The sequence below is a fragment of the Thamnophis sirtalis genome, unplaced genomic scaffold (assembly GCF_051295495.1).
Source record: "Thamnophis sirtalis isolate CommonGarterSnake01/CBP01778 unplaced genomic scaffold, rThaSir2_p1.2 scaffold_10, whole genome shotgun sequence".
NCBI classification, from domain to species: domain Eukaryota; kingdom Metazoa; phylum Chordata; class Lepidosauria; order Squamata; family Natricidae; genus Thamnophis; species Thamnophis sirtalis.
In genome coordinates this window covers 16,843,545-16,865,799 of record NW_028261390.1, presented here as the reverse complement: position 1 = coordinate 16,865,799, position 22,255 = coordinate 16,843,545, and the positions used below count along the sequence as shown (strand labels likewise).

At 39.5% G+C, this 22,255-nt stretch overlaps 1 long non-coding RNA gene across 1 annotated transcript; it reads right to left on the bottom strand.

The window, feature by feature from the left end:
* Nucleotides 1-8,149: 8,149 nt before the first annotated feature.
* On the bottom strand, nt 8,150-21,285 carry LOC148043790 (uncharacterized). Its single transcript, XR_015697811.1, has 3 exons — nt 21,109-21,285; nt 9,073-9,123; nt 8,150-8,644 (listed from the first exon to the last, which is right to left on the bottom strand). It is a non-coding gene; the product is annotated as an uncharacterized LOC148043790 (long non-coding RNA).
* Nucleotides 21,286-22,255: the final 970 nt, after the last annotated feature.

The following is a 22,255-nucleotide window of genomic DNA, read 5'->3' as shown; positions in this document are numbered from 1 at the left end:
CAGGGGCTTTCAGCAGTTTACAGCAACAAAAATGCCAAATAAAATTATATTATTATAAAATCATTGTAACAATTCCACAAAAACAATAAAAAGAAAATCCAGTGATAAAACCATATTAAATCCCAATGGCTCTAGAAGACAGAATAATTTGTACAGCCTTCCTGAATGGACAGCAGGTTAGGGCTCCCTGCTCTGGAGGAGGTTTCCAAAGGATGGGCACTGAAACCTTCCTCCTGAGAAAGCCCTACCTTTGTCATGAATGGGATTACAGGGCCTCCCCAGAAGATATTTAAAGCTCTGGTAAGATAGCTTTGAGGGGGGTGGTCTTTAAATATTTGGACTTTAAGCTGATTTTGGAACATCTGTAAATTTGAAAGCACAAAAAATGCTATTGGCTTGTTTCCAGATGAGTCATTTACTGTAAGGAGTATAGGCTCAATGTATTTTAAAATAATATTTTATTTATTGTGCATATGATTTTTTAAAATAGTGGTATTCTGTGTTGATTCTTTTTTTTAATTGTCTTAGACTATTTAAAAAAAGATTCTATCCAAAATAAATTGAAACAAGCCATTTTTAAAATTTCTATGCACAATACTTTGAAATGGACTCAGGAGTCATGATTGACACTGAGTGAATTTGCACTTTTAATAATCAGGAAGATACAATGGCATTGAAAAAAGTGACTGATGACCATTTTTCACACTTAGCGACCATTTTCACACTTAGCGACCGTTGTGGCATCCTCATGGTTACGCGATCAAAATGTTGATGTTTGGCAACGGATTCGTATTTCTGATGATAGTTTGAAATGGTGACAGTATAAATTATTGCTGGTGTAATACTTAACAATGGTTTTTAAGGATTTCTTTTATTTATAGAATACCTTTTTTATTATTTTGGGGGGATTTTTACTTTTAAATTGTTTATAAAATGTATTTACTACAAGAAATGTTCCTTTTTGCAAATGTGATCTTTGCAAATCTTTGTGATGCAATATGTTCAAACCAGGTTTATGTGTCTCAAAGTGGCTGCTATTCTATGGGCAGGCCAGGTTGGTGCAAGGCAGCTTTGCCAGATTTTGTGTGTTTCACCCTCATTGAATTTTATATCGTATAAAGAATGGAAGGAGGAAGGAAGAGAAAAAAGGAGGAAGGGAGTGAGTGAGGAAAGAAGAGGATGGAAGGAGGGAGGAAGGAAGGAAGAGAGGGAAAGAGCAGAAGACAGATAAGGTGAAGGTAGATAAGCAAGAGGAATGAAGGAAGAAGTGAGGAGTCTCGAGGAGGGGGAAAACATTTAGTGACCAAAGTTACAATGGCATTGAAAAAAGTGACTGATGACCATTTTTCACACTTAGCGACCGTTGCGACCATTTTTCACACTTAGCGACCGTTGCAGCATCCTCATGGTCACGTGATCAAAATTTTGTTTGGCAACAGATTCGTATTTATTCTGGTTTCAGTGTCCTGGGGTGACCTTTTGACAAAAAAAGTTTTTTTAATCAAGCGCCCCCCCCCCCCCCGGTTAAGGGTGTCCCTCTTTTCCAATCTGAAAATCTGGTCACCTTATGCTAGGCCCAAACTGGGGGCACAGGTGTGTGTGTGTCACACACGCATGCATGGGCGGGGCATGGGAAACGGGGCACATGGTACATGGAGATAATACACACGCATTACATTATGGGTGTGGGCATGCAACAACAAAAATGTTAGCCATCACTGGGCTACTGTGTTTGTGTGGCCACCATCTTGCCAGTTTAAGATATTGTTGATTTAGGGAATGGGAACAAAGCTCTTCTTTTCAGCAACAACTATGAGAAAGAATAAATTATTCATCTGATAACAGCATTATTGAGAGCACATAATTTTACATTAAGAAGATAACTCAAAGTCAAATGGCAACTGAAATATACATTCCTTCTATACCTGCGTATATCAGAAAGTACAGCATATCTGAAATATTTATAGTTCCAAGGCAACCATTTATGTTCAAGCCAAAATTTTACAATTTAAAAAAAGTCTATAATAAAAATGGAAAATTTGGAGCCTGGGTTTTGTTATTTGTGAAGCTCTAATATTTAAGATAAAAGCGATGGCTTTTTAGGCAAATTTTATTTCAAGTGTGATTTATGGGATCAAATCCATTTCAGTGAATTGAGGAGGAGAGTTTGCATAAAATACCATGTCAGAGCCCTTAAAATTTAATGTTACAGACATTGCTTCTTATAAATTCAGTTAAAGTTTTCTGAGCTTGCAATATTATTACTGTCAAAATGTTAATATCAGCCACCTGGAAGTGTAATAGCATAATGCTGTAAATGTCTTTTATCTATATTGATTTTAAGAGATGAGCTTGCTTAGGAAATCTTAGGCCTTTATGTACTGTATATCTCCAACAGTCAACCTGTCTTTGATATATTCTAGCTATTGAAGTAGTTTTGGGCTGGGACAATTTCCCCAAAGATAAATATATCAAAAGGGATTAATCATCCTCTTCCTATGGTGTGATATCGTTGCTGGGAACTAGACCCCAAAAAGTGGTACTTACAGTAAGAGGGAAATGACTGGCTATGTTAAGTTGCCAAGACTGGCAACCTGGACTCTGTTTTTTTTTTTCCTCTTCTCAGTAAATATAGATTATCTTAGAGCTACATGTTGCTCTCGTTGACTGATTTTAACTGTATTTGCCTTTGTATAGAAAACCCCACCTATAATATCTGGTTGCATATTTTCACAAGCAATATGAAAATCAGAAATATTACATTTTTACTCAAGAGTGTGAGAAAATACCCTATGGCAATTTGCAAAATGTAACATGCTTCCCCCTTATAATTTGTCCTACAGAGGCTCTACATAACATGATCTTTAATCCAACAGAGCTAATATTTACTAATATACTACATTACATAACATTATATTTAATCCAAAAGGCTAATAAGTCACTTATGGCTTCAATCCTACTTGGTTTTAAGCTAACCCAAAATTATCAAACACCATTTGTGTAATATTTCCTTTTTATTAAGATTTTTATCCCAATTTTACTTATTTGCTAGGTGTTGCCCAGGTATTTATTTATAGGGGAAAAATAACCAATTTCTAATGTTAGATTTTTCACTTTAGCAGAGGGAGCCCCTTTGTGGAGTACTGTGAAGCTGTTACCATGGCAGCTCCACCGAGCTGTACAGTAGCAGCCATTTTAAGGCACAACAGGCTGCATCTTAAAAGAACTCCCCCGACAGGTTTTAGGGGTGTCTTACTCCCACAATATTTTTTTCCAGAGACTAAGTCATCTGTGTACCAAGTTTGGTTGAAATTGCTCAAGGTGTTCCAGAATTATGCTGGAACATTCATACACAGAGACTCACAGAACCGTTTTTAGATAGATAGACATACACACCAGAGGTGGGTTTCTCCCGGATTGGCCTGGATTGGGCGAACCAGTAGTAACAGTGGCAGGAGGTTCCGCCCACCTGCGCGGACGCTTCTGTGCATGCGCAGAAGCATTGCGCTTGATACAAACTAAAAAAATGGAAACCCACCACTGATTCATATGCACCTGAAGACAGCAAACATACTCACATGCTTTTCTTCCCATTTTCTCACCTCCTGTGAGGTGAATTTAGAGGAATGAGAATGACTGGCCCAAAGTCACCTGTTTGGCTTTCATACTTGGGGTTGGAACTCCCAGTCTTCTGGTTTCTAGGCCACCACCTTAACCATTGTACCAAATTGACCCTCCTTCTTTAATGATCAAACCGCTACAGCCATATGCACCCAAATTAGAACAGCCTATTTTATAATAACTTTCTGAGTGCTATAGCAGCATCCACAGGGGTTTAAACAGTCATGGCAATTATGATTTGATTGAGGCTACACTTAGTTGCAAATGTGAGTAAGAAGTGTAAATCTATTTTTTCCCTCTATCCCTAATCCCTGTTTTTTCAAATTTCATCCCACTGGTTTACCTTTCCTAAATTCAGGCAAAATAAGCAATTAAAATCACTTATCCATTGATAAAGTGTTCTGACCATGCAGGAGAGCTGAATGCCTGGCTTAGAAGCAAACAGATGGAAAAATTTAAGGTGAACATAAAATAGCAGAGATATTTATGGGACATTGGAAAAGGTCTCTTTGAAAGTAAAACCAAAATACAATTTCACATGCAGCATGAGAACAGGAAGAATTGCTTTATTCTTAAAAGAAGTGAGCAATGAAGAAACTTTCAATGGGATATGAAATTAGTGGTGGGATTTAATTTTTTTTTACTACAGGTTCTATGGGTGTGGCTTGGTAGGTGTGGCTTAGCAGGCATGGCTTGGTGGGCATGGTATGGCATGGCTTGGTGGGCTGTCAGGGGAAGGATACTGCAAAATCCCCATTCCCTCCTCACTCCAGGGGAAGGATACTGCAAAATCTCCCTTCTCTTCCCACCCCACTCCAGGGCAAGAATACTGCAAAATCTCCATTTCCACCCCACTTCAGGGGAAGGATACTGTAAAATCTCCATTTCCACCCCACTCCGGGTAAAGGATACTGAAAAATCTCCATTTCCACCCCACTCTGGGGGAAGAATACTGCAAAATCTCCATTTCCACCCCACTCCAGGGGAGGAATACTGTAAAATCCGCATTCCCTCCCCACCCTACCAACCTGCTTTGCAGCTCCATTGTCCTGTGCAGGGTGACAAAAGAAGACCCAGCTGATCAGCTGGGACTCTGGAGGCAGTGAATAGATGGGTGTGGTGGCAGCCAAAGATGGTATTTCCCAGTTCTTCGAACTATTCAAAATTTCCGCTACTGGTTTGTCAGAACCGGTCAGAACAGTCTGAATATCATCCCTGGATATGATCACTATGAACTGACATAAGACACTTTCATATGAGCCTTAAACTGTCTTAAACTGGCTGGTAATGAAGACTGGTTAAAAAATATTTATGGGTTTCAACCATGTCTTTTGCCTTCACTATGGGGACAATATGGTGTTCTCTCTGAACATACTAATGCTGAACATTGATTGATGGGCTTCTATGGACCTTTCCCATATGAACACTATCCTATATACACAAATCTACAGAAATCTTTGTTTGGAAAGCATGTATCAATTGTTTTCCTTTCTTTGAATCAGTTTTTAAGAACAGAGGGTTGCCTTTGCTAGCATTTTTACATGAACAATTTTGTTTATCCGTCTCATACTTGGCACTTTTCAAGTATTGTTCATTGGTGCACCACAACCAAGTAAGAGGAAGAAATATTTACTGCTTTACATTTCTTCCTATCATTTGGACTAGAAGGAAACGCTGACAACTCTTATGAATATATCAGTCAGAGTTTCATGCCCCCTTGTGAAATGAAAGGGAAAACCAGAGGTTCATGGGTTGAATTCCCTTCAGAAGGAAGCAGATATCCCAGCAGCCCATGGTGAAAAATTTGTGAAAGGCAGTGAGATTAGATTTGATGTGGAACATTCCCACCACACCGCACAGTGAAAACTGGAGTAATAATGAAATAAAAATCACAGCAGGCCAATTAGATAGCACTACTACTTGTATCAGCATAAATCAGAAATGACAACTTTTGATGCGTAGCAGTAAAATACAGAAGAAAGTTGCCTTCTTGGTGGACTGTACACAAGTATGGAATAATACCTTTGAGAAATATATAGTGATGAGGAAACTTGGTTGCATAGATGAACCTGTAGAGTTGATTGTGTAGAGCAATCTGTTGCTAACCCAACAGCTTAGACCAACCTTCTTCAAACCATATATTCCCTATTTTCAATTTTTGTTTATTCCATCAGATTTTACTGTTTTCCCCTCTTGATGGCAAGGTTGCATTTTTGTCCAGGCTAAACAACTTTGCAATGACAATGGCAATATCCTGACTGCATATATGAACAGTGATTGAATTTCAGTTGGGCTTTTTCCATACAGCTTCAGATCTTCCATGTACAGAAGATGGGATAGCCTGGCAGAGGTTTAAGTTGTTTGACAGCCTGATCTTATTTTTCAGTATTATTTACAAAGGAGTCTATGCAATAACAAATTGTAATGGTAATCTTGAATCTCCTTGAAAATTCCTCTCATGATATGAACCCCTCCCAGTCTAGCACCATGAGTTGTAGAGTTGATTTTAGCAATAGCAATAGCAGTTAGACTTATATACCGCTTCATAGGCTTTCAGCCCCCTCTAAGCGGTTTACAGAGTCAGCATATTGCCCCCAACAACAATCCGGGTCCTCATTTTACCCACTTTGGAAGGATGGAAAGCTGAGTCAACCCTGAGCCGGTGAGATTTGAATAGCCGAACTGCAGAACTGCAGTCAGCTGAAGTAGCCTGCAGTGCTGCATTTAACCACTGCGCCACCTCGGATTTTGTAGAGCAGGAATGTCAAACTCATGGCCCGCGGGTTGGATGTATCATGTGCTGGCCATGCCCAACCCCGGTTTAGCAAAGGTGGAAAAAGTCACAATATGTCATGTCACAACAACGTGACACCACAAGTTTGACACCCTTGGTGTAGAGCAACCTGTTGCTAACTCAACAGCTTAAACCAGCCTTCTTCAAATCATACAATGCAGAGGTGGTATTCAGCAAGTTCTGACCAGTTTTGGAAAAGCAGAAGTAAAAATTTTGGGGTAGTTCAGAGAACCAGTATATACCACCTCTGACTGGCCCCACCCCCCACCTATTCTCTGCCTCCTGAATCCCAGATGATCGGGAGGAAATGGGGATTTTGCAGTAACCTTCCCATGGAGTGGGGAGGGAATACAGATTTTATAATATCCTTCCCCTGGAGTGGGATGAGAATGGAGATTTTACAGTATTCTTCCCCTGCCATGCCACCAAGCCATGCCCACCAAGCCACGCCATGCCCACTAAGTCACGCCCACAGAATCAGTAGTAAAAGTTTTTGAATCCCACCACTGATACATTCCCTATTCTCAAAATTATTAGCCACCAAAACAGTTGCATTGAAGTTTACATGTGGCCCTTTGAATCAGTTCTTTGCACTAACTGCATTGTAGCTACAAGCACAATTGCAGCAGCAGTTCTTCCTCTTCTATTTCTGGCTGCTTGCATTCTTCCTGGTGAATTCAAAATTCAAATATGGAGGGAGTTAAAGATAAGCAATCTTTGATGATAACTGCTTACGTTATGGGGAATGAAATAGGGCTCAGATCACCTCTATTCTACCTCTTATTTAGCATATTTATTCATCCAGTCATGCCTATCAAGCCAAAGAATAGATTAGAACCTAAAGAAACATTCAAAAGTCTCAATAATAAAGTCTTTTATTTATATTTTAAATCATTGGCTACACTGAGCATAACCAGAAATAATAAAAGTTATTAGCCTTGTCGAAGTTACTACTATATTTTAATATGAGATTATCTTTTCATAGAAAATAAGGATGCTATTTTTCTCCGTTATGGAAAGAAATATTTTTAATCATTTCAGCATCTTACAGATTGCAGAGACAGTTTTATTTTTGAAAACGTGAATATCTTTATGGTGGATAATTTAGAATATTACATTTTTATTAACAGATTACCATCAACTAATTCATGATCGCGTATGGTATGAAATGAATGGCGAAATTCAGTACAGGCTACTTAATAATCCTTGAACATAGATTGTTTGCAACTTCTAATAACAGGAGACATTGTCTGCTATCACAACTAAAGAACCATCCATTATACAGTCATTTATTTGATATTAGATTCCCACATGTTCCTGAAAACTGAAACAATATAAAACAAAATATAACCCTCAAATTAAAGACATAGCAGTCTAGACAGAAACTGATAACCTTGAGTTCCCTAGAGCAAGAAATGAAAGACTGCTATGTTACCAAGAGATACCACTCTTAATAACCATCAAAAATTTTGCAATGTTTATGAAGGATGAGACTAAACTGCACTATTAATGCACCCTTACCTCAGGATAAATTGTATGTGAGGTTTTATTTCAGCATAAACATAAATAGAACTGAATTGAAATTCTACTATCCAAAGAATATAAAAAGCAATTGCGGTCATGCTTACCTATCAGAACAAAAACTTACCCACAAAAATCACTTTGGTAATATCCTTTTTTAGGATCAACTAAGATGACCTAAATAAGTAGTTAATATCAGATCCATTGCCCAGGCAGTTTTAATATGGGTTTAACAGATTAACAGAGTTGGAAGGGACCTTATAGGTCATCTAGTCCAACCTCCCGCTCAAGCAGGAGATCCTACACCATTTCTGACAAATGGCAGTCCAATCTCCTCTCCCACAACTTATGAAGGCAAGCTGCTCCATTGGTATGAAGCATTTTGCCTATTTTGAGCAACATCCCCTGTAATGTAATTCTGGTAGGACACATAAAAATACCGATCCCAGCTTTGTTATAACAATTAACTTTTTAACAAATGTTCTATATGAACATTATCTTTCTAGCTAATTTTGGAACATGTTAACTTATTCACAGAGGTATCCAGTTTGAAATTTTATTCTAATAATGAGAATAATGAGGGTGGCATGGCATGATGGGCAGCAAATAAATATTTAAAACAAACACAGAGTAAATAAAATTTCAGCCTTCTTTTCGGGAAGGATGTTTCAATGCCTGTTCTCCAGAGTCACTGTTGTAAGTGGGTGGCTGTACAAATCAAATCAATAAATAAATGACAGCAGCAATAACAATATTATTATTTTATTCCTTTATATACCACATAATACCCATAGGTTGGCCTACGGTGGTTTCTTCAAGTCATACTGAAAATAATCTTAGCTCTTTAGTGTCTGTAGCAGATTTAGTTTGCACATCCTTTTTTACATAATAAATAGATGTACATTTATATAAGCAAAGGGGAGATAAATTGACCTGAAATCAACATCTGTAATAGACAATGACTTGCATATCTAAAGATGAAAGATCATCAACTGAGCTGTCAAACTATTTAGCATCTTAGACACACTTTTCAATAAAATCATTTTGGATATTTAGCCATGTGTCATCATATAATTAGATAGCCTGTGTGTTTAAATCTGTCATTCAGTAGGATTGTTAGTTCCAGTTATATATACCTTGTGCATATAAACACAATGCAGGCATGTCCTTTGTATAGTCTTGTAGTCCTAGAGAGAAAGAAAAAAAATTACCAGTGTTATTAGTTCAGATTACTAATGCATAATTACATTTATAGATATTTTTTTACAGATTAACAGAGTTGGAAGGGACCTTGTAGGTCATTTAATCCAACCCCCATCCAAGCAGGAGACCTTATACCAGGGTGTCAAACTCAATTTCATTGAGGGCCGCATCAGGGTTTTGTTGGATCTGGGGGGGAGAGGACAGGGGGCCTGGCCCGGGTGGGTGTGGCCAGCCTAACGTCACTTGTGTTTGGGGGAGCCTGTGGTGGCCTGAGCACTCTGCCAACAAAAACAGGCTCCTGAGCTTTGTTTTCAGCTGGGACAGCCTCCTGCCACCCTCTGCCAGTGAAAACTGAGCTGGGGGGGGGGCATGTGTAGCCCTCATGAGCTCCATTTTTGCTGGCAGAGGCACTGTAGTCCTTCACTATTTCCAGGGTGGCCTCACAGGCCAGATCTAAGTACCCTGCAGGCTGGATCTGGCGCCTAAGCTTGAGTTTCACATCCCTGCCCTACACCATTTCTGACAAATGGCAGTCCAATCTTGAAAGTCTCAAGTGATGAAGCCCCCACAACTTCCGAAGGCAACATTTGTTCCATTGGTTGATTGTTCTCACTGTCAGAAAATTTCTCCTTATTTCTAGGTTGAATCTCTCCTTGATCAGTTTCAAAGCATGCATTTAGCTGGAATATTAGAAATAAATTTGTGGGCTGAAATATTTAACCAGCGCAAAGGTGATAACCATTAAGAACCAATAAACCAACAAACTCAGAATACTTCAGATTTATCTTATGAAGTTGAAGCATCAGGGAACCACCTAGATATCTCTTTCGGGCAGTGATTTGCCTACAATAGTTGCAAATTTCCGTAGGTTGCAAAATCCCCAAATATAGATCTTGTGATCTTAAGGACAGTTTCAATACAAGGTATGGTCATAATGCTATTTTTCAGTGTTGTTGTAATTTCGAAGGGTCACTGAACAGTTGTTCATAGTACTATTAGTTAAAGTAGCATTAATTAAAGTATTTCGTGTAATAAAATCGATGGAGGTTGATAAACCATTTGAAACTTCATGAAAGGGACCATGAACTAGATAAACCCAAGAGCAGCCAAGAGCAACAGTTTTATGAAGTCAAATATCATTAATGTGTATATGTTTGTTATTTATTTCCCTTTTGTTCCTATTCTTGCCTTATGGTCAGCATTAGAAGTCCTCTTTCAGGTTGCCTTTTCTTGCTCAGGTGTCATTGGGTCTATCTGGAAGTGCAAAGGTAAAGGTTCCCCTCATACATATGTGCTAGTCATTCCTGACTCTAGGGGGCAGTGCTCATCTCCGTTTCAAAGCCGAAGAGCCAGGGCTGTCCGAAGACGTCTCCGTGGTCATGTGGCCAGTATGACTAAACACTGTAACACTGTTACTTTCCCACCAAATGTGGTTCCTGTTTTTCTACTTGCATTTTATGTGCTTTTGAACTGCTAGGTTGGCAGAAGCTGGGACAAGTAATGGGAGCTCACTCCCTTACATGGTGCTAGGGATTCAAACTGCCGAACTGCCGACCTTTCTGATCAACAAGCTCAGCGTCTTAGCCACTGAGCTACCGCATAGTCTGGAAATGTACTTCCTCAATATTGCCTGACCTTCAACTATGAATATCCTTCAGCACTCCAGCCAAGAGATATGTATTCTTCCAAGTCAGAGACAAAGGGAAAGAAAGAAAGAGATGTTGCAAGCCATCCCATTAAAAATTCCATTTTAAATGGCAGCATTTTATTTTAAATAAATATAAAGAAACATGTTTTGTTTACAAAAAGAAGCACTTTAAATATATTGCACAGGGCATAACTATGTATGTATGAAGTTCGAATAACCCACACTGAAGACGAGCAAAGCTGATTCCAAGTACGCATAAAGAGTAGTTAAGTATAAATCACACAAGATGTTATACTCCTGGGCCTCCATAAATATGATAATGAAGAAATATGCTTTGGAGCAATTTGAGTTGTGCATATTTACACAGGTTTAAGTCTGAGTAATTTTAGGTAATTTATATATTTATAAATATCCTTTTGCCAATTTAAAGTAATAGACAAGTAAGGAAAAAAACAGATTAAAATGAGCAATACATGCAAGCAACAAAAGAATAAAATAAATATGAGCCAACTGCGAGAGAGTAAAATAATTCAATGATAGTATTTTGTCACCCTGAGTAAAGCTGCACATTTTAAGACTTTTTTTTCACAATAGAAAAACAATGGGAGGAAAATAATGCAACACAAAGACAATCATTGTCTCACATCTAAGAACCTTAAATGAGGAGGAGAATAATAATATAACTCACGTCCTACTGTAAAAATTAATGTAGAATTTAACTTTCAAATAAACAAGTTTTGAATTTCAGTCTTTCTTTAATTTTCATGATAGGATTTGCTTATTAACCTCACAAACAATACAAAAGGTGGCCCAAAGAGCCATGGAAAGATACATGCTGGGCATCACAAGACAAGATAGAAAAAAAGATAGATACACATGGATTAGAGAACAAATGAAAATTTGCAATGCCATGAAAAAAATAAAATAAATGGAAATGGGTTGGTCACATAGCAAGAAGAACTGATGGCAGGTTAACCAAGACAGTCATAGAATGGATCCAACTGTTGTGGCCTCTCAGCGGAGCTGGTGCAGACTCAGACACAAGGGCTCTGCGTCGGAGGTAGAGATGGGGCCAGGGCCATCTGACAGTTATCAGCTGCCTTCGGAGTCGGACATCAGTGGATCAGAAGAACAGCTGGAGACTGTTCCCAGTGTGCACATGCACAGAGCTGTCAGGAGAAGGGAACAGCTAAGGAACAAGAGTTGATTCAGGAATAAAGCCACAGGTGGATGGTGAATGGCCCCTCCCATAAGAAATAAAGAGGAGTGGAAGGGGAATGGAGTTTGCAGAATTCAATTCATTAGGGTGAAGATCTGTTCCTGACTTCTTGCAAAGTATTGTCTGCTATGGAGTGGCATTTGGAAGATATCGGCCTGGCAGCTCTCCAAGCCTGATAAAGGTCTGTAGTTGTGAAATCTCTTGAAAGACGGTTGCCCCGGACTTTGCTGAAGAGGAATTCACTTTAAACTAAATAAAAGGGGTTTTATCAGGACAAAGAGTCGGCTTCATGCTTTTTGGGGAAGCCTAGGTGAGAACACCAACTTGATGAAAAGTGTCTACAAAAGAGACCTACATCAAGATGGAGTGATGATATCAGCAAGAATTGTGGGCCCAACTGGCAAAGGACAGCTCAAGGCTGGAAACATACAGAAACATACATCCTGCAGTGGATAGACATGGCTAGAATGATGATGATGATGATGATGATGATGATGATGATGATGATGATGATGATGATGATGATGATGATTGGCTTCTAATTGGTACAAAGACAGGGTTTTTTTTGCTACATCACCTAGGAATCCATTATCTAGGAAGGACTGGTCTATCAGTGCAGAGCTTTTAGTCTTTTCTGTTAACAGAGCAGAAATCCAGCTGGCCAACATTTAATTGATGCATGGTTCATATAGGGCAGTGATGGCTAATCTTTTTCCCATCAGGTGCCAAAAGCAGTGGGAGTGCAGTGGATTCATGCGCGGGCATGCCCACACCCATATGTCTATGTGTGCAACACCCCCCTGCATGCATACGCGTGTGACGCCCACCCTCCCCCTGCTTTTGGCATGTGATGGACTTGTTTTTCACCCTCCCCAGACTCCAGAGACTTTCTAGGAGCTTGGAGAGGGCGAAAACAGTTGTCCCCCCCCGAAACCTCAGGAGGCTTCCCTGAAGCCTCCAGAGGGTGAAAAATGGCCCAATGCACAAATCAGAAGTCAGTTCCCAAACTTCTGATTTGCGCATTGGGTTGTTTTTCGCCCTTCGGAGGCTTCAGGGAAGCCTTTAGACAGCAAAAAACAGCCAAAAATAAAGGCATGGTGGAGCTGACAGGGCAACGCCTCGCTTGCCCTAACAAATGGCTCCGCGTGCCGCATGTGGCACATGTGCCATAAGTTCGCCATCACGGATATAGGGAGAAATAAGCAAGTTGTATCTGGCTGTAATTGTATGCTTATTTACCTGAGAGGAAACCCCACTGAAGATAGTGAGAATTACTTCTCCATAAAAATGTAGAGAACCGAGCTACAATTATCCACTTCCACATACCTTGCTTAACAAATAGTATTTTCTTAATGGCAGGATTTTTCAGTTCCCCATATCTAAAAGCAGATATTCATCAACATTTTTTATGTAAAATAAATATTATTTCTGAATTAGATATCAAACAGCTGAGACAGGTTTCCTTCCTTTAGCATATTTTAAATGTGACGATGAACCAAAACCAAATGAAATTGCTTACTCCAACTGTGAGAAAGCATTGCGGCACACAGTAGCATGTGGCGTTCCTTCTGCAGAACTGCAAGGCATGTTTCACACCTGTTGTTGGTTTCTTTCCCTGCTATTTCACAACCCGAAGGCTCTACATTGAGCTACGGGAGGCCTAATAGAATCCTGTATGTGTTACTAAGTTCTAAAACAGGTGTGCAGTATACTGTTATAAACATATTTCTTGGTTATGTGAAATTATATTTTCATTTTTGATGTTTGTAAAGTCTTTGTTGATTTTCCATTACTGCAATAGCGGGTCCAGAAAATATAACACTGTCAAATCACATAGTCATGAATCTAATTGTTATGTGTCCGAGACATGATCGGATCTCCCTAATTATTTCCAAAGACAAAGGCCACGCTGATCAATTTATGTTTATTACTTTTTAAGAAAAGTTAACCCCATACTCACGTTTCAGGTGGACAAGTATCTTCACCAAGTTCTACAACTGCACAAAACCTTTAATCCAATATTAAACTCAATTAATAATATTGTCTTATTATTGTCCTATTCTCTTTTTTCCACTTTCCCAATAACAAATTGTTTCATTAACTATTTTACTTTTTACTGTAAAATCTCTCTTTTTACTGTACTGGTCAAAGTCCTTCATAAAGATATTTGATTTGTTTTGATTGTTAGCTTAAAAAAGAAGAAGCCAAAAGAGAAATGGTACCATCATCCTAATGTAGAGCCTGAATTCTTAGGTAAAGGTTTCCCCTCACACATATGTGCTAGTCGTTCCTGACTCTAGGGGGTGGTGCTCATTTCTGTTTTAAAGCCAAAGAGCCAGCACTGTCTGAAGACATCATGTGGGCTGCATGCCTAAACACTGTTACCTTCCCACCAAAAGTGGTTCCTATTTTTCTACTTGCATTTTTTATGTGCTTTCGAACTGCTAGGTTGGCAGAAGCTGGGATAAGTAATGGGACTACTGAGCCACCGTGTCTCAGAATTCTTAATGTTCCGCAACTGGAAAATATGTCTTTCTTTAAGGTGGTATTTCTTTCAGTATTTACTGAAAGAATTTACAATATTTAACACTCCTTTGCTTGTGCCAGCCTGGAATACTGCATTATATAAATATACAACTCTATCATATACATCCAGCAACAATTTATATCATTTACTATATAGGTTTAAACTCACAATAATGCCTGGGGTTTCTCCCCTTTAATTTGCACTGAGTGTTTAACGTAGATAACTGACCCATTAATATTAGTCAAAAGGAGAAATGTTTAGTAAAAAAAATCATCATCCAATGAAGAACAATGACTTAGAAATCTTCTATGGGTCAGCCTAAATAGGCCCAAGGATAGTTTGCCACAAGCCATATTTTCCAAAGTAGGTTTGTTAGGATATTAAGAGACCTTGAAGGCTGAAGCAGTAATAATATCTTCGTCAAAGAATCTGCATATTATTAATCTCTCTGTATTTCTCTGTGAGGAAGCAAAAAAGAAGGAGCAGCAAGGGAGGCAAGAGGAAGGCAGAGAAAATATAAAAACATTGGTTTGGATCTGGAATATTTGAAGAAAGAGATCCTTCTAAAAGCTTAGTTTAAGGCCATAGCTTTCTTCTTCTTCTTCTTCTTCTTCTTCTTCTTCTTCTTCTTCTTCTTCTTCTTCTTCTTCTTCTTCTTCTTCTTCTTCTTCTTCTTCTTCTTCTTCTTCTTCTTTTCAGTGTCTATTGCAAAGTTGGTGGCAAACCATAATAAAGTAGCCAAACCTTACAAAGCAATTTTAAGCATCCCAAAAGAGATCAAATAGTTAGGTGTGAATTATTTATAATTAGTCTGTTACATTTACCGCGTCAATATCATCTCTCTACTTTGTTGACACTCGTTTGTTCTTGCTTTGAACCTTGCCTGCAAAATTAGGCTGACATCTTGCCAGCTTATCATTTGTTTTTTCTTGTCATGGTCATAGCCATTTTTCTTCTCATATCCAAGATTTTATTTTTATAAGAAAATCAACTCTCCAGCCCTGCCTTTTTTTCAATTTACTGCAACTTAGTTTATTAACCAGTAGCAAAGACTACAAGTTCATCTTCATGTTTCCTAATTATATCATGAGAATGACCTGAGAAACTCTTTTATCTCTGATGTCCTCATGACATTGCCTTCAGCTTATCCCCAGCTCATATTTCATACAACCTGAGGTCATCCTTAACTGTTCCCATCTTCTCCTCCTCCTGATAACCCGCAATATAATCTACCATTCTACACCAACAACGTATTTGCTGATATACTCAGGAACTGAGAATACCCCAGCATCTATCTATTGGCCACTTATTCTGCTGGGCAATGCCCCCTCTCTGCCTATCACTGGGAATTGCTCTACAAAGGTATTGTCAGGCTTGGAAGCCATCTTTTACATTGGACCTTCAGGCCTGCCACATTCAATGCTGTGGGAAAATGGGAAGGGGGATTATATGGAGTCATAGGGAGAGACATAGTCAAAATAACATTCCTTTCTCAGAGAGTCAAGGACATCTTGCCCTACACATTGAGGGGCATGACTGGGAGGCATCTACAGTTGGTGCCCGATTGGGCCGTGTGATGGACATGTGGGTGCGGACAGGGACTTCAACCTCCATTTGGGTGGGGAAAACCTGGAAGCTTTCAGATTCGGGTTTTCCCAGATGTGCCAATAGGACATCTCTAATAAAATGGAACTCTGAGGAACTTCAAGCCTTAGATTCTTCTTTCATTGGGGGTATTACTTGGAACCTTGACATTAACCCAAGTCCAACTTTAAAACTCTAACCAGCTCCCCAAATTTCAGGGTGCTGTCCAGGGTCCTGAGCCCTGAACGCCAACCCGAGACCGGACAGTGTGAAGATTCAGGGAAGATGGCAGGTATTTTGACTTTGGGTTGAAAGACAGACTAGATCTCTGACTTTTGCAGAGATATCTGTTTATGGCTAATGGCTCTATCCAAAGTTCCCAAGTCAAAATGTCAAGTTTTATAAGATTCCTGATAGATTTCAAAGAACATCAATTAGCATTTCTTGGAAGCACGCAAGTCTAATTCTGGGCACAGATCAATTTTAACCACAAAAGAGAGGCAGGTTTTGCCAGCTGTGTATTGGTGGTTTTGTCATCACTAAGTGCATTACAGATTTTCACTACTTCTGATGACAAGAGTTTGATTTGGCTACATTGTTTACTATGTGCTTTATTGGAGAGAGGGGCTCTACATTCTGGTAACAATTTATTTTATAGGCACCAATTTTAATTGTGTGTTTTCCAGGATCATGTAACATGGATTCCTGCCAGCCAGAAGTTCAAAAATGAACTTCTTGGCCACTCTCTCCAGACCTGCCATTCCTTCATAGTACAAATTGAAAATAAACTCACTGTTATTGATCACTCTATCCTGCTTCAACTCAGGCCTTCTCTCCACCCCTTTTCAAGTGGAGCATTTTTGAGTTTAGAATTTAGGCTTTTTCAGAAGAGCATCAGACCTGGATTCAGGAATAGTCTGACTGACTAATTGCAGTGGGGTTTCCCCCAAGCAAACCTTCATTTGGCTTAAGGTGTTCATGACCGGCAAAAAGATGGACGCAGTTAAACTGCTGAGTCCCGGCACGCCTGTGCAGCTCTTTGGGGGTTTTCTTTTGAGGACACGGGTTTAAGGCCATGACTCGACGACGACGGCACAGCAGTAGCTTGCAGCAGCCCATCCGGATCTAAAGTGGTGCTATTTTTTATGTTGTATCCTATCCCATGAAACATATGGATGTCAGAGCAACTGGCGTTTATGTGTAGACATTTTTTTTAGACATTTTATTAAGATTTATAGGCCGCCCTTTTCCCTGAGGGGACTCAGGGCGGCTTACAATCACAGGGAAGGGGGTGCAATACCAAAAGACAAACAATATGTGAACAGAGTAAAATAATAAAACACAACTTGCATTCAACAATCAACACTCAGGCGGGTAAATTGGAACCTATCCCCAGGCCTGATGGGAGAGCCAGGTCTTAAGGGCTGTGCGGAAGGTCTGGATGGTGGTGAGGGTACGAATCTCGACGGGGAGGTCGTTCCACAGGGTCGGAGCTGCAACAGAAAAGGCTCTCCTCCGTGTAGTCGCCAGTCGACATTGACTGGCAGATGGAGTTCGGAGGAGGCCCAGTCTGTGCGATCTAATCGGTCGGAGGGAGGTAATCGGCAGAAGGCGGTCTCTCAAGTACCCAGATCCACTACCATGGAGTGCTTTAAAGGTGGTCATCAATACCCTGAAGCGCAATACCCTGTACCTTTGGCAGACATTATGGAAATATGGAAACAACTCCAACACCATTAATGACGATTTGCGGAAGAAGCTGCGCAACCTCAGCTTGCTCCGAGGTTCAGGCCCTCAGACCCCGGTATCGCCAGAAGCCAATGGATGGAGGAGGGGGCATCGGAAGCGGTGCAAAAGGAAGCGGAAGTGCGGAAAGCAAGCAGGAGTTAATGCTAGGCTAAAAGTAAACCTAGCCGGCCTGCTCTACCATCCATCCTGCTAACAAATGTCTGCTCCCTGGACAATAAATTAGATTACATCAGACTCCAGCACACACCATGGCCACCAAGCCACGCCCACAGAACCAGTAGTAAAATAAATTCAATCCCATCACTGATGAATGCTCTTTGGTGTTGTATGTGTTATTGAAACAGATTCTTGAAAGCAGCCAGATTTTCTTTTTCACAATACTTTTCATCAAACAAAATCAAAGCACTAAAGGAGGCAGTCATTAATTGAGCCATACCCATTTTTTTGTTGTAGTCATTAAATGAATCCCCACAGTAGTTAAGCATACTCAAAGGTATGCTTTACCTATTAACAGAAGGTTGCAACCATTGTAAATAAATGCTGGTGGCCAAGTACCCAAATTTTGATCACATGATCACTACAAAAGTCATATATATGAGGACCAGTCATAGATATAGATAACATTTTTCAGCCTTTTGAAAGATTTTGTTTTCAGCATTGTAAGTTTGAACTGTCATTAAACAAATGAGTATAATATAAATGTAAGACACGGACTTATAATGAAATGTATGAGTAAGAGTAGCATTGTTTATGCCAGCATAACTTTTCTACCAGCCTACAGACTTCCCCAATGCACACCAGATATAGCAATAGCAATTAGATTTATATACTGCTTCATAGAGCTTTATAGCCCTCTCTAAGTGGTTTACAGAGCATATTGCTTCCAACAATGTGGATCCTCGTTTTACGGAACTTGGAAGGGCGGAAGGCTGAGTTAACCTTGAGCTGGTCATGATCGAACTGCTGGCAGTCGGCAGAATGAGTCTGAAATACTGCATTCTAATCACTGTGCCACCATGGCTCATCAAAGCAAAGTTATTTGGACACTCTGCAGAACTATTGTTTCATTGGTTGATTCAGAGGAAGGAAGCAAGGTTATGACATTTATACATCCATGAAAAGTTGGAAAATGTATTATGGTAGAAATGAATAAATGCCACTGCTCCATCTGATGATGATCATGGCAGTGATGACAATTATATTTCCAGCTCTTTTCTTGCCCAGGAGCAAAAGCAATGCAGATGATAAAGATTTTACAATAAAGAAGTCTAAGCGTAAAACAGCAAACAATAAAAGTAATAAAAACAAAAGTGCAGCATTAAGTTGTACAATAAAAACCATTTATCAAAAGTAAAATATATTAAAAATTAACACAAACCTTAATTTGAGAGGTAATCTGGACCCTGGGGACAGTTGCTCAAACAAACACAATGTCTTTGGCTATTATCTAAAATAAATCAGCATAACAGCCAGCTTTACCTCTTCTGGGGAGAATTGTAAAAACAATACCTCAACTTAATTTCAAGGCTCCCTTCTCCTGAATACCATGCCTTTACTAGAGCCCCTCATGTAGCATCAATACAGGTGGAGGAAGAATGGTGGTTAAATAATTCAAAGAGGAAAGAAATTATGGGAACTTTTCTAAGTAAAAGTACTTTATCCTTAGATTTTTAAAAAAAATGAATTAAACTTTCATTTTTTAAAGGAATAAGTTTGTTTGTGTTTTTAATTTACAGCATAAGGGTTGCATTCTTTTTTTTTTAGAAAATTTTATTAATTTCATATATACATTCACAATTATATGATCTCATAACTGTTATTAATAATATGTATTTATAACAATTTTCCCCCTACAGTTGACAATATACTTGAAATTGCTTTCTTACCATCCCATAACTCCATCTTATCTTACAACATTCCTACTTCTTCTTCCTTCCTTCCCTCCTTCCTTCCTTCCCTCCTTTCTTCTCTCCTACTCTCCTTCCTTCCCTCCCTCCTTCCCCCTTCCCTCCCCCTTTCTTCTCTCCTTCTCTGCTTCCCTCCTCCTTCCCTCCTTCCTTTCCTCCTTCCTTCCCTCCTTTCTTCTCTCCTCCTCTCCTTCCTTTCCCCCTTCCTTTCCTCCTTCCTTCCCCCCTTCCTTCTCTCCTACATTCCCTCCTTCCTTCCCTCCTTTCTTCTCTCCTTCTCTCCTTCCTTCCCTCCTTCCTTCCCTCCTTTCTTCTCTCCTTCCTTCCCTCCTTCCTTAAGGGTTGCATTAATAAACTATTTGTCAGGCCTGCAGTCATATTCCTTTTGGATCTTTGGCCTGCCACCCTTTCTATTATTCTACTTTGCTCTTTTCTATTGTGGGAAAATGAGAAGGGGGGGATTGTATGGAGTTAGATGCTATGTAGCTATAACAAAATTCTTTCTAGAAAGCCAAGGTCATCCTTTGTCTCTGCACCTCTGCTCCTGACCGGAACTGGATGGGGGAACTGCCAGCATAGCAGTGGGAGATTGGACTATGTGATTTGTGGGTGTAGGGGCAAGATCTCGAACTTTCAACTGGGTGGGGAAAACCAGGAAGCTTTCAGATTCAGGTTTCCCCAGATGTGCCAACATGGCTCTCTTAATAAATTGGAACTTTGAGCAATACTTTCCCTTGGACTCTGAGTTACTTTTGGATGCTATATGGAACCCTGACACTATTATTTTAAGGCCAGAATTATAGTCACACTTTGCTTCCTCTGCCCCCCCCTTTAGATGAAATAATTCTCCTGGGTATGTCTGCATATATTTATTAAGGCATGTCTGCTCTCTGGCCTTCCCAGCAAAGATAGTATAGGAGGCACAGAGGAAACAATCAATAATACTAGTTTTTTTACAGAAAGGTTACATCTGATGAAATGGACTGTGGCCTGCCATAATTTGTGTTGGTAAGTGTTTTCGTCTGACACAATAATTCTTAGGTGTTTGTACACTGGCTTTTCTAAACATAGACGTCACCCTTCCACATTTTGGTGGTAAGATCTTTATAGACCAGAAAAGCAGCTTGAGATCAGCTGCTTAAACTCAGAGTGAACACTTAATGATTCCTATAGTGTTCTCCCAAGACAGCCATCTATTTGATCAGCGCTTCCGGTTATGATCATTAACATCAAGCTGAGCAATGACGACCTTACATCCCACTGTACATTACTCAAGATTTTCATCCTCTGCCTAATACCTATTATCACACAAACACGCCCTTCAGATTGACTTACCCATCCAACCCCTAAGGAAATACCCCGTGTCAGATTGAGTCAAATGTTGTCCAAGCCATCTGGTTCATCTCATTGTGTCCTTGTAGTTGACTTTAGGCATGTTAATTCACCCAAGTCCTTAAAAGCAGCATCTTCCAGGCCTGATTAGTGTAGATAAAAAAGAAAAAAGAAAATAGGTTTGAAACTAAGCTTCAAAGTTTTTACATCTAAGAACTTCTTTGGTGGCATTTTCCCCTCCAAAGATCATAGGTGGTATTCTGGCAGTTTATCCTGGTTTGGGCCGACCAGTAGTGGCAGCGGTGGGAGGCTCCGCCCGCCTGCTCAGACATCATCACAGAAACTCTACGCGTGCCCAGAAGATTCTGCACATGCACAGTGGCGCTGCACGCAAGCTCTTCCACTTCCAACCCGGTAGGCATTTCATGCCTGCCAAAGATGTATCTAAGCCTAAGGAACATCTACTTGTGTATTTCTCCATTTAAAGTGGATTTCCTCAACTTGGTGACCTCTGAAGTTTTGGACTCCAACTCCCATTGTTTTTATGAAACGTAAGGGCTTTGGTTAATTAATGAATTGAATTTCCATACTTGGAAAGTAGCAAATAGGAGAGAGCTGAGATGAACAGTTGTGTACATATGATTTTTCCTGGACCCTATTGGATGAAGTATGTAATTTTCATTATAATTGTGGCCGAAGTAGCTTTAATATTCAAGCAATGCTTCCAGGTACAGAGATCCTACAGCTACAATTTAAAAATATTACCCAACTACATTGTCCTCCTTCCTTAATTGATTTTCTGGTGAGAAAGAAAATAGATAGGAAGATTATAAATGAATATTGCATCTATCCATTGTACAATTAGGTGAATAAGATGTGACAATAGCATAATAAATATCTCAGGACAAGTGCCCTAGGTGACATTTAGAAATGACACATCAGGTAATCATATATGTAATCATTGTTCATGGAGCATAGGCCAATGATTCTTCCCGAGAGCTTAAATACACATACTGTATATAGATGCTAAACTGAGTTGGCATTTTTTGTTTCCAAAAAGAGAGCTGAATTTACTTTTTGACCTACAATTGTTAATAGCACATAAAAATAACTGCCCCTATAACACAAGAACAATATTTTCTGGACCCTG